Genomic DNA, 9,785 nt, shown 5'->3' with positions numbered 1-9,785 from the left:
TATTACATAGTTGTGTTTGGTTAGTGTTTGATTAAATGTTTGAATTACATGGTTGTGTGATTAAGTATACTAGAAACCATGGCTAGGAGAGGGAAAATTCAACTAAACACTTGGTCAATTCTTAGGCTAGACTAATGAGATAATCTAAGGGCTTGAATGAAGGTCTTAGGAAATCGAATTAGTTAAGTCAAATTGCCTAAGATAGTTATCTAAGGTAATCACATTTTCAGCCAAAGGGCAAAAGAATGAGTAGATTGCCATAATCATTTTAAAAGCAAGGATTCTTCCAATAGAAAATTCCTAGGGTTTTTACTTGATAAGAAGATCTCTATTTCATGCACTTTAGTTTAGGTTTCCAATCACAATTCACTAGGTTAATAGATAACAATTTCAATCAATTGGATTAAACTATATACTTGAATTTCTTAACTAACAAGCTTTGGCCACCTACTTGAGAGAAGACTTAAGGTTGACCTAGATACTATATTGAGGTTAAAACTATTTATTTTGTTAGGGTGTTCGATAGTCTTACTAAAATTTGAAATTATGTTCAACAAGAAAAATAAATAAAGCCCAATAAAAAGAGCAAAATCCATCCTAGTCAACTTACTCTCTACTTTGACTGTGAGTTTTGAAAAAATTCAGAGTTAATACTAAAATTGCTACTAAAAGACATAAACAATATCCAACAAAAAGAGAACATGAAAAACTCCCAACTTAAAAGAATTTCTTTGAACTTCCTACTTTATCTCCTATCCTTCAAATATGAGATTAGATGATTTTAGAGGATTTTAAGAAGTCTATTTGTAATTAACTTGCCCTTCTTTAGCTTAGAATTTGGCTAGATTATGCCTAAATATCATCTCATTCTTTAATATGTTATTTGAATTTAATTTAGATATTAAATCGCAACTTGATACACGTCTAGGCTTCATGTCTGTGCACAATCAGTGTAATGTCCACTTTGTCATAATCAAACTATAATCACACTTTTATAATAAAGGTAATTAGGAGTCATTAAACTCCTAAGCTTATCTTAGTCAATAATGTTTATATTATATAATATAATTCTTGAGAAATGGTTGGGATCCCAAAATGTTTAGAAAATATGTTTAAATTTTCAAATTATAAGTAATTATGTGCAATGGAAACAAAAAGAAATGCAAAATCACATTATATAATGAATTAGAGGCTAAAAGGTAATTTTTCCCTAAATGGGCCCATATGCTTTGGCACGTGTGCCATATGTAGCAGCATATGTCACAAAGAATTAAATTCTTACTTTGTGCCATGCACCACAATATGCACACCTACAATGTGATGCATGTGATAGCAAATGTTGTCATAGAGCTCATTTAGAATGAATTTTTGACATATGCCATTTTTACGTATGAAATTCAATTGGAGTACTTCAAGTGCGTACATGAAGTCTATTTCATACTCTAACTAATGACACAAGTTTCACATTAATATAATATTTCATTTGAAAATTAAAAATTTGAATGCAAAATGATTACTTTATGTTATTTTGCCACACCCAAGCATCTCAAATAACAACCTTATATCATTAGTCACAACTAGGGCCTTAATTGCATCTAATGGGACCATGTGTACTTGATTAAGAAGTTATATCATCAATCATGCATTTATAATACAATTTGGCCACCCAAACTCCCAGATTCATATCACATAAGGCCACTTGGCATGTTCATATAAAATCATTTATTTTGGTTAAATTTCCATACACCACATCATTTATTAACCTTCTTATCATCCATACAAGATTTTCACACTTTAAACCTTCATCTTGAGGATAAAATTGAGCAAAAGCCCCAAAATTCAACTATCAACCATCAAATCAATTGCAAATCCTTAATTTAACTTCTAATAACCCTTTTTTAGCTATTGGACTAGAAAACAACCTCTCAAAAATTTCTAATTCAGTTTATCTATGTTTCAAACTAAGAGAAGGTAGGGTAGAATAAGAAAGTGTGAAGGTACTATGCTTATCTGATAGGTAATAGGTTGGAAACAACTCCTTGGTGTCTAAAGATCTTTACCCTAACACAAAATTCTTCCTCTCCCTTCTATCCTCATGCATTCACCCTTTTCCCTTTAATTTGCATGATTTGATTCCTTATAAAAGGTGAAATTTTTAACCCCATGCATTGTGGTGTATTGTGCCATGCTGCGGTGCATGGCATAATGGACAAGATTTCATTTTAACTCTCCTACTTGAGCTTGGACAACTCTACTTCCACCCTAACCTAATTATGAAATTGTGCAATGACTCAAAATGTCAATTCAGAATCCAAAATCGTGATTAACATAATTAATTCGCCAATTTACTAGTTTATCCTTAATTAGTAATTAGTTTCCAAATTAAAAAATTTAGGATGTTATAATCAAGCCTAGTTATATCATGTCCGTTTAGTTGTTTGAGTTGGGTAAAGAGCTTGGGCTAAAGTTATCCGTGCACTGAGATAAATTGCACTAAGGATTCCAAGAATGGTCATTTGACAGGGGGCTTGAGGCCTTCATGATAGTTTATGTCCATGCATGGAGAGCTTCTATTGTATTGTTGTCTATGAATGGAAAGCAATAGTGGGCTTGATTTGGGTTTTGATCTAGTACTTTGGATTGTTGGCCTTTTAGATGATATTTTGCTCATTTTTCTTGAAAATCTTCCAAAAATTCCAAGTGAGGTGATTTATCTAAATTTACCCTTAATTTACACATTGATTAATAAATAAAAGAGCATAAATTATATATAAATCCCAGTAAAATATCTACTTATCAATTTTACTCTAGAATTAGGATTAAAGAGCACAAGAGAGACCTTGATTCTATACTACCATTTCCGTACTACCTCTCTACATCCTCTAACATGCAACACTTTAAAAATTATAAAAAACAGAAATTAAAAGAAAAATCCTTTTTTTGGATAAAAAATCTTTATTACTTGTGCATATATATTAAAAATTAGGGTAAATGAGCAAATTACCTCCTGAACTTTAAGTCCAATAGGACCATAAAACTTGAACTCTTTTATTGTACAAATTGTTCTTTCACCTTTTGAAAATGGTACAATCTGATACGTGCTATTAACAAAAGTTAATTTTAATTGTCAATTAATCAAAAATAATAGAAAAGGACCTCAAGAATTATAGAAAAGGACCCAAAAATATTTTTGGTCTTTTTCTTTTTTTCCTTTTTTTGTAATTTTGGGTCATTTATTGTAATTTTTTTGGTCATTTTTACAATTTTTAAGGTTCTTTTCAATCATTTTTTAGTTAACTATCAATCAAAGTTAACTTCTTATTAATGGAAAGGGTTATATTGCATTGTTTTTAAGAGTTGAGGTAATAATTTGCACAACAAATGAGCTCAGGGTTTATGGTGATATTAGATAAAAATTATGCAAAAGAAGGAAATAAACAGCAAAAATCACCACAAATAACCATGAAATAAAAAATTGAAGAAAAATATAATATATAAGTTATTTATTTTCTTAAAATTATAAGAATAAAAAAATAAATTAAATTGTATATATAAACTAATAAACCATGTATACCAAAAAGCTTAGGCCTATTCGTTTATGAAATTTGTAAATCAAACCAAATTGATCAACCAAAATGTTAAGAAAGAGAAAACCAAATAAAACCATAGAACTAGATAAATTGAATCAAATAGATCAAATTTAATTTGATTTTGTTTAATTTTGATTTCGATTGGGTTTTACTCGTCAATAAAATTTGAGATGATTTTTATGTTTTCACTTCATGAACCTAAATGCGTTCACTAAAGTTCGTAATTTATTTTGGGGTTAATGAGAAAATAGGATCTTAAACTCTTGCTCAAAAATCACCTTGAACCCTAAACTTTTAAAATATGTAAAATAAACCATAAATGTTTAAATTCATAAAAAAATAAACCCTGACCATTAAATTTTTAACACCATTACTATCCTCGTAGGTATTATTTAGGGTTTATTTTTATTTGAATTTAATCCTAACTGTTACAGTACCAATGTAGACTGTAACGATATTAAAAAAGTTAACAGTCAGGATTTATTTTGCTATGAATTTAAAAATTTAGGATATATTTTGCATATTTTAAGAGTTTAGGGTCCAGGATAATTTTCAAGCAATAGTTTAGAATCCTATTTGCTCATTAACCCTTTATTTTGGCCTAATTAATAATGATAAAAGCCTCTTTATATAGGTGTGTGTATTCTCCTTCTGATTTATTATCATATATAAAATTTATTATTATATTTATGTTTAAAAATTGTTTCATATTTCGTTTCAAAATTCCAGAGCAATATTTAATAACTATTTTCTTATTTTACTCTTGAAGTAATAATTTACTATTTATTATTATGATGTTTTTAAAGACATTAAATTATGAGTAAATTTGATAAATACATATAATTATGGTCCATATTCACATATTTATTGTACTTTTTAATATATGTACAATAATAACGTTCAATTTGTTTTTTTAAAATACATATAGCATTAATTCAAGGACAACTCAAATACACCTCACAACAATGCCAGCGCCCAGTAGTCTCTTGCCAGTTCTCACCTTTCTTCTTCTCACCTTATTAAGTTTCTCTCTCTCACCTGTGCTAGTTTTAAAATCAAACTCAAAACCATCACTTTCAAATTTATTCCCCTCACAGCATTATATACCTTCTTTCGAAAGATGGATGATAATTTTACTTCGTTTTCTTTGGACACCAACAACTCTGTCGTCTATTCCTCCTCTAGCGAAAACCTTATGGCTGATCCTCAGAATATGGCTGGGTCACTAATTAATGGACGTTTAAGCTATTCATCATATTTCTTACCATATGGTACTGTAAGCTTGCAATTCCCATATCATCAGCAAGTCAAGAATCAGCCTCTTTCCTATAATCCTGTTTGTTCCTTTCCCATGGGTAATCATCTTCTTCATGCCGATTTTTGTGGAATTCAGACATGGCAATCTCAGAACGAAGAGAAGAAGAATGATAGAGCGATAATGATGAGAAAAGTTGCTAAATACAAAAGAAAACGAGCTTCTTCAATCTTGGAACAAGCAAGGAGTGTGGCCTTTAGAAGCATGGAAGACAAAGTTCAAAAGAATGTCAGTGAAAATAGAATTCCTGATACTGTTTACTCTCTTGATGGAAAGGTGGGCCCTGTTTAAAATATTTAAAATTTTAGTCACTCGGAAAAATAGTTTCTGTTTATGATATAATTATCTTTTTATATATGTTCTTGACATTTTAATTTCCTATTTTCTTGTTTGAGAACAGTGTCTCAGAAAATTATTGACCAAAAAGTTGAAACCCAGTGACGTTGGCCACCTAGGTCGTATTGTCCTTCCAAAGGTGAGGTTTTCTTCATCAATGAATAGTGCTTTACTCACTTCGCTCCTTGTTATAAAACACATTTTAAGAGAATTTTTTTAGTTTTTAATATAAGCCACATAGATTATTATTTATTACCATTTTTAATTATACAGTGTACATTTAATTTTATGATTTATCGTATATTATGTATCTTTCTTTTTCTATATTTAGTAGGAGTAAAATCACTAAAAAAATTTTATTTTAAGACATATTTAATAAATTAACTATTATTTCTTGATTCGAAGTAGTTGAAAGCGCTCTGTAATAGTAATCGTGGAGAGTATTGTCTAAAGACTTGTCAACTTCTTGAAAGAATATATTAATAGTAGTATTGAGCTTTAAAACCAAATTGTCTATGTTTCATTATTTATCAAAAGCTATAATTTCCTACTCTTTTCTTTATTATATGTATCCTATAATAATCAGAAGCATTATTAATGATAATAGAAGGAGGCTGAGGAAAATCTTCCTACTCTCTTCAACAAGAAAGGCATCGAAGTTGTACTTAAGGATGTATGTACCGACCGTCAATGGAGCATAAAATACAAGTGAGAATATAATTCCTGTTAAATTGTTACAATTGAAATTTGATATGCATTTTGTTGTTCTTAATCTTTTTAAATGATGCTCAGCATAATATATAATGTTCATTTCACAGGTACTGGTATAATAATAGAAGCAGAATGTATATTCTAGAAAATACAGGTCATTCTCTCATTCGACTTGGTGCCAATTAGTTCATTTTCATCCTCTTGAATTTAAATTCGAAAATTTTTATTCCATATGTAACAGGGGATTTTGTGATGCATTATGAATTGCAAATTGGAGATTATCTAACACTATATGGGGATGATTACTGTAAAAATCTGGTGAGTTTTATACTTCAGTATAGCAGAAATTACTATTTTCAATGCATCTCATTACCGTTGCTTCTGAGCACAATACTGAAAAATATTTGAAAATTAAATTTTACTAACACAATTATAGTAAATCACACAACTCTATAAAATACAGCTTGGATCCCGGAAGCATCCGAGAAAAGTTTACTGGCAAAAAGAGTTAATGAAAGGGAGTGGGTCCCATTCATATCGTGGTCTTGTCATCATGTTCTGTCCACAGTCTATACAGCCTCACCATAAAAAAAATACTCCCTCTTATCATAAATATAAAACTTACTCTTTTGAGACAACAATATAAAACATTTTTTAAACGTCTTATTTAATTTTAAATGTAAGACATTAAGAAAATTTTATAAATATTTTTTTATTATACCTTTACTTATTTATTACTTTTTTTTAAAAATGATGTATTAGAATTTAAATTGTAATTATCAATGTACATATATAGAGTATTTAATGATAGCATAACTGAAAAGATGTAGCTTTTTTAAAAAAATTAAGAATTCAACTAATATTTTTAGAAAACCATGAATTAATTAGCAATACTTTATATTGTGGTATGAAGGGAATAATTAATTAATTTGTGGAGATTAAAAAGTAGTCAAGTTGTTTGTGTATTATATGTATAAAAACTCTAGAAGACACCCAAGGGGAGAATTAATTAAAGGAAAAAATTATATAGGTCTAGTGGAGTTGACTTATGAATCCTGTGACATTCAAAAACCTCAATTAAGTCCCTTAAAAATTGAGTGTAATTTAAAATTTTGGTAGAAAGACAATAATGTTCCTGTTAAATATATATACATTATATCAGTAAAATAATTTACAACTATGTAATCATTAATTTATAATTATAGCTTTCACTTTTTATAAGTGTAATTTCATATATTTAATAGTTAAACTTTATTAGTAATACATGATTGTTTAATTATTGAATATGTAAAATTACAGTTGTAAAAAGTTGAAATTATAATTATAAATGATCAATGAAGTAATTGTAAATTAATTGTTTGATTGATGTAATCTACATTAAATAGTAGTATCATTGTCTTTGCAGCCTAATTTTAGATTAGGCTTAGATCCCAAGGGATTAATTGTAATTTTTAAATTTTGTGGGACTTATTTGTGCAAAATTTACTCTATGAAACCTGTACATAATTTTCTTTAATTAAATATAGGAAACAATGACCGAAGAAAAGTATGAAATAAGTGAGGGTAATTTCGGGAAAATATTAAATGAAGGAGACAGAAGTTTGAAGTCTTGCATTTGGGACCAGAATAAATCTTTCAATTAAGTCTTATATTTAGGACAGGAGAGAGTATCAAACATCATCCAGGTTAGCTACCTTTTTTTTTTATTAGGGTTTGATAATGATATTAAAATTGAGAAGAAACAAAAAGATTAAAATATCGTGAAAATAAAGAAACTAAAAATGCATCATGTTTCTACCTGCAATAGCGACTTTGGAGCTTCAAACAATTTTCATGTGCTTGCATATCATGTTTCTTAAGAAGGAAATTAAAGAAACTAGAGTTTTTTTTTTTTTTGGTTAATTGTCCATTTATTTTCCTTGAAATCAGTATGTGTTGCCGAAGAAAGAGCAAGCATCAAAAGTGGCTGAGCCCTTATCGAGTAAAGAAGTGGAGATACAAGAGAACTCAAACATTTGTAATCCATATTCCCACCAAGTAAAATATGAAGAGAAAGAATTATCTTTTGCTATGTTAATTGATGAGCTGTACCAAAAAGAGCAAGAATCTGGAAACAATAATCCGTTATGCAGCAATATTGAAGGTCCATCAACTACAAGATTACCCCACAATAATAATACGTCGCAAGATTTGTCACGCAAGAACACAATAAGTGAGGGCCTTGACAATTTAGATGATTTCTTTGAAGGCCTTGACATGTCACAATTTGGATGTAACTTTCTTCTTGATGAGAAATTCGTAGATGCATGACATGACATGGTCATGCATGAAAAAGTCCTTCATGTTAGCTTTTCATTGTCCAGCCGAGAACAGTTTGTAAAATTACTCATGCTTAATTCTTTCATGCTGGGAATCAACATTAATTGGATATGTCTAGTCATGTGTAAGTCAATATGATATTTACATATGCAACAAAAGCAACTCAAATTGTAGCAAGAACATAACTTTTGATCACCGTATTTTTATTCTCTTGCCTTTTGATTATTCTATCTTCAAATCTGGTCATTCAAAGAATGACGATGTTCATTTTGGAATTATGATCGGATTGAGGGTGGTATAATTAATTAATGCTTTTTGGGTGTTCATAGGGATGATTGTGACCATATCAAATGTTTCATGTTGGTCGTTTTGATGGAATGGTCTGATCGAATACGTGTCTGTTTCTTGGTTTCTTCTTCACTTTGAGCTAGAGTGGGGTATATATATATATATATATATATTGTTCATAATAATACCCTTGGTGTTGCTTAGAATTCTTCTGGAAGCATTTGATTTCTATAATTTAATTTTTTGCTGAATGATTTCTTTTCTGATGCTGACTCTTCTTAAGCTATAAAATAACTCTTTTGAGCTAATATAAATTTTCATATATTATAAGTAAAATCTTGTCGTGGGTGTTGGCCTGAGCGAATATTTGAGCTGAAGCTTTATCGTACCTTTTCTGACCTTGCTTTTAAGTTGAATCTCATTCAGGTTATATATAAATTAGTTTATATTATACATATATATATATATATATATATATAAAGCTAGACGTAATATATTCTGAAACATTCACCTTATTTCTATTGTGTGAATCTAGAATAGGTCTTATATAAGCCTTGACATTGGTAAGCGCGCGCGTGTTTGTATATATATACACATTTATGTTTGCATATTTGAATAAACAGTAATTGGTTGATTGCATTTTACACTATGTTTATTAGTTTTCATGTTCAAATTTCACAAGGTTATGAATTCTACACTATGGATTGCATTTTTCAGTATCTGTTGAACTTATTTATGAATTTTGATTGGATATTTTGTCTGCAATATTTGTGGAGGAGTAATAACTTCATCACAAGGTTAGTGAATTAAGCACCATACAATTATATATCAATAGGCATAATTATTTTGAAGCAAAATGAGCGGAAGGATCTCAAGGGTACAGATTCAAGCGCGCGCACATACACACCAACAGTACAGTAATTTCAATTTTAAATAACTAACACTAGTGCAAAATACGATATTTTTAATGACACCATTTTCAAATAACTATATAACCAACAAATCCTCCTTTATAACATCTTTCTGGTCCAAACAGCACAATTTTGTCTGTTACTGTAAAATACTTTCTAATAATGTCAAATTATATTCTTAAACGAGCTGTTAATTTTGTAAAATAAATTTTGAAAGGAAATATTTTTATAGCCACAAATAATTTTGTAAAATAAAAATCTGGGAAAATTAAAGCATGACATATTCCAACTTGTATGTGATAAAACGTTAGGAAA

Source organism: Prosopis cineraria, unplaced genomic scaffold (genome assembly GCF_029017545.1).
Source record: "Prosopis cineraria cultivar Desert tree isolate PC_DT_omini unplaced genomic scaffold, ASM2901754v1 PC11, whole genome shotgun sequence".
Lineage (NCBI taxonomy): Eukaryota > Viridiplantae > Streptophyta > Magnoliopsida > Fabales > Fabaceae > Prosopis > Prosopis cineraria.
This window is presented reverse-complemented; position numbering follows the sequence as displayed.